The sequence below is a fragment of the Lepeophtheirus salmonis genome, chromosome 2 (assembly GCF_016086655.4).
Source record: "Lepeophtheirus salmonis chromosome 2, UVic_Lsal_1.4, whole genome shotgun sequence".
Lineage (NCBI taxonomy): Eukaryota > Metazoa > Arthropoda > Copepoda > Siphonostomatoida > Caligidae > Lepeophtheirus > Lepeophtheirus salmonis.
In genome coordinates this window covers 30,623,983-30,628,319 of record NC_052132.2, presented here as the reverse complement: position 1 = coordinate 30,628,319, position 4,337 = coordinate 30,623,983, and the positions used below count along the sequence as shown (strand labels likewise).

At 32.2% G+C, this 4,337-nt stretch overlaps 1 pseudogene; it reads left to right on the top strand.

Annotated features, from left to right (window-relative positions):
- Nucleotides 1-1,849: 1,849 nt before the first annotated feature.
- On the top strand, nt 1,850-2,631 carry LOC121132239 (chymotrypsin BI-like; annotated as a pseudogene).
- The last annotated feature ends 1,706 nt before the right edge of the window (nt 2,632-4,337 follow it).

Genomic DNA, 4,337 nt, shown 5'->3' with positions numbered 1-4,337 from the left:
GTTTGAATTGTAGGCCGTGGAGTCCCTGATAGTTCTAATATAGCGTGTCTTAGATGATTTTTTCATGAGTTTGCATTTTCTTAAGTTGTAACATAAGAATATTTTTTACCAGAAGCTAAGTTTAGAACTTTCTTATAATAGTGTGTCTACAAAAACGTGTTATTAAATTATTTGATTTTAGTAACAACTGCAGACTAATGACTGGGCATAGATGCAACTCCATAATAATATTAGCCGCGAGCATTTTCTAAACTTAAATTCATTCGTGGGATAATATCTTTGATAAAAAAATATAATTTGTTTGGCAGATGTATATGGTAACGGGTGTAAAATTCGGAGTGACTTAATTTCGCAATTTTCATTTTTGTTTTATCTTTATTCATATGAGACTTGTAAATATATATAAAGATATCTATATGCAATGCATAAAAAATAAATAATATGGATTTCTAGGAGGAATTGCGTTGTATTAACATAAATAAGTATTTTAGCCTAAAATTTGACTTCCTCGCCAAGATATACAACTAAAAATATACAAAAAAAATCGTTATTTTGGCTGACAATCACGGTTCACCTTGAAGACTTTCACAGTGTGCTTCAGAGTTCCTGGAAGGGGCATTCCTTATCACATCAAACAAGGCATGTAACCCAACCATAATTTGATAATTTTTAGCACACATTCGGAAATTCATGAGTACGTCAAGTATCCCAAATTTTAGCACATAATTCTTAGTCGTTCATGAGATATATACTCGTTTTAGTCCCTTTTAAGATCATAATTTTTAGTGTTGCTCTAATGTTTTATTAACGTACGCTACTGTTTCTTGTATATTTTTTATACAAAAGAGCTTACCTATTGAAATTTGGTACGTGACTATTTTGAAGAGTGAGGACTCTAAAAGAAGAAGTCTAAAATGGAATATTGAAAATTTCTTACCACCTCAATTTTGATTTTGTTTAAAATCTGAAATACACCTGATCACGAATTTTAGAAAAAAGTCAATTTCTTATGGAAAGGAAACTTTGGTAACATATTTTAAGGGGTACGACAGTGCTAAAAACTAGGTTGTTTTTGTCATATCTCTCAGCGTGGGATCTTAAAGTTAGATTACTTTTCTTAGGAAATTTTGTCAATTTTATGTTCGTGTTTATGTCTCAAGCATATTTTATTATTTAAATAGATATACAAAAGAAAGCTGATCTACAGTAATTCATAAAACTGACAAGAAGAGTACAAACTTCAAAAAATATGAGTAGGTTATACATTGTACATCAGTTGTCAGAATTTTAAAACCGTTTGTTCATAACTTTTTAAGATTTGGAACTGTCGTTTTGTCACTGTTATGTGTTTTATAATCACAATGGCGTCACTAGCCCCTTTTAGGGGTTCAACCCCGCAAATATTTATTTAGCCCTCTCTGCCTCCAAAAAAATAATATCTGTATTTGAAAAATAAAGTTATTTAAATAAGTAATTATGTTGGTGTGTTGATAATCTTTTTTGGCAAAGCACACCCTGCTAATGATGAAAGGTAGCGTTGTTTCTGATCACACATATAACATCAGTATTGAAAATCCAGCAAATATCATCTCTAAGAGACAAATGAATTGATTTGGCTTTCTACAAACTAACTTCTGGGCCTTTTTTCTGTTTCTTTTTGCGTCGTACAATACAGGTAATTAGGCGCTTTAATTTTACTTTTAGAAAAATAAATAAATATTAATTTAGTTTATTAAATAATCCTTTTATTTATAGAAATTGATAAAGATATTTTTCTCATTAGTCAATTTTGTATAAATATGCTCAGAAAAAAGAAACCAAATATTATATTGAATCAGTTTACGTACCCATGAGGATATTAGGATTCTTGGCTATAATTGCATCTGCTTTGGCTAATCCCAAACATCCAGATACTTGTGGTTCGGAAAACAAACCTTTAGTGGATTCAAAAACTGTTGGAAGACAGGAAGCAGCAAGGCATCAGTTTCTATGGCTAGCTTGTGTATATAACTTTGGTGCTTGCACTGGTTCTGTTTTGGATGAAAATTGGATTATAACTGCTAAGCATTGTATAATATCTCTTGAGAGTGCCAAAGTTCGTGTTGGGGCTCATAATATTGCAGATGGTGATATGAACCATATATGCTAACCCGAAAAAGTTCTGAAATTCACATATCGTCGACTGGAGACTTTGCTTTAATCGAATTGGAGAGCCCTTTGGAATTAAATGAATATGTCGGACCCGTTTGCTTACCAACACGTGAAGATGCTAATGAGACTTTTGTTGGCAAATCAACAACCATAACGGGATGGGGTATTAATAGTTTTGATAGAACAACTTACCCCGAATTATATTTTGCTAAAAATGTAAAAGTTATTGAATGCAATTGGCGAGGTGTTATCTGTACTGATTCAAATCCAGGAAAGGCTATCTGTTTTGGTGACAGCGATGGCCTTCTTAACTACGAAATGGAAGATGGAAAGTATATGCAAATTGGAGTCAACCGATTTGTGACTAATCCTAAATGTGTTGGAGGTATCAATGGATATGCACGTATCACATCTCATCTAGACTTTATTCAAGAAATAACTGGAATGGTGATCGAATAATGCATCTCTCATTTTTCTTAAATAAAGTTATTACGAAAAAACTAACATATTTGAATAAATTTTGTAACAATAAGAGTATTGAGCACCAACTAGCTCTTTATATAAAGTATCAATCTTATTGATGTTGCACTGTTGTAAATTTGACAGCTACTGCTGTTATCACAATGGGTCCAATAATCCCTTTTTAAGGGTTTAAAAGTCCCCCAAATGTTTGTTTATCTTTGAAAACCCTATATTAAGTACATTACATTACTGTTGGTCGTGCAGGTAAGTATAAGATCTGTAAACTTTTTTTGACCCTTTGCCAGCATTTTGATGACTTTGGTGTTAGATGTTCCTGGTCAATCTTTACCACAGGTCAGGTTGTATCACATTTTGATGGAATTGTTGGAACGATGAAAAGATTGGTTGCATGAGCTATTCTGCAGCGACCATTAGAAGATCAAATATTTGGCCCAATTTGTTTCTTCAACTTCTGCCAAGATGTTATAGATGATATCATGTCGCATATTTTGATAAAAGTAATGGGGATCAATTGCAAGAAAATATACAGCAGTGGTCTAAAGATGCAAAGACCATTCTAGATAAAGGTACTTTAAATATTTTCAGCCAATCTTTGCTAGCAAAAGACATAGAGAGGAATCTAATTAATTTATTAAGTTTGATTTTACTTATCCATCTCCACTTACAGATATAAAAATATCACAGTTTAACTCCTTCTCATCTGACCTTCTAGACATCATATATGTTGGGTTCCCAATATATATTATATGTGGGATCAGGAGCGGTTCTAGCTTTCATCATTTAAGGCTTCGCTCGAAAAATTATGAACACAACATTACAATTGCTTAAATAAGAGGGGGGGCGGATCAGGGATTTAGAAACACTTGGGGGCTTTAAACCCCTAAAAGGGGATTATCGACGCCATTGTGATAACAACAGAAGCAAAAACGAAAGGACAACAGTTTAAACTTTAAAAAAAAGAGTGAAGAAACTATTTTAACATCATGTCCAACATTAAAAACAAATGATATACTATAAACTACTCATATATTTTTTTTAATTTGTTAACTTCTAATCAATTATATGAATTACTGTTGTTCAGCTTTCTTTTTTCAGTTTATATAAATGATACAATAAGTTTAAGATATAAAAACGTCAGTAAAAATGACCAAATTTCCGGAGAAAAGAAACCTAACTTTGAGATCCCACACTGGGAGCTATGATAAAAGAGCCAACACGTTTTTTGGCACAGTGATACCCCTAGTTCTATGTAACATGTTGCTAAAGTTTCATATTGATAAGAGTTGGGTATTTTTTTTTATTGTCGATCAAGTACATGCTGTTGTATTCAGATTTTTTTTTTTTAAATCAAAATTGAGATCATAAGAAATTTAAATATTCTAATTTTGATTTCATTTTTGGAGTCATCGTACTTCAAAATAGTGAAGTACAAATTTGATTCGAGTATCTATATCTCAGAAACGACTCAAAATTATCTGCTGAAATTTGGCTCTCTTAATTTACTCTAGTATTTCAGCTTGTGTGCCAAAAATCATTCAAATCTGAGAGGGGCAGGTGATATACCCTCGTTGATTTGACATACAATGACCCTCTCTTCAAATTTTAGGCCTTGGATAGTGCCAATGACAAAAATATGTGAGACCCGATCTAAGAAGGGTGTGTGAGGTTTTTTATGCGCAGTTTACAATTTTTAATTTTATTTT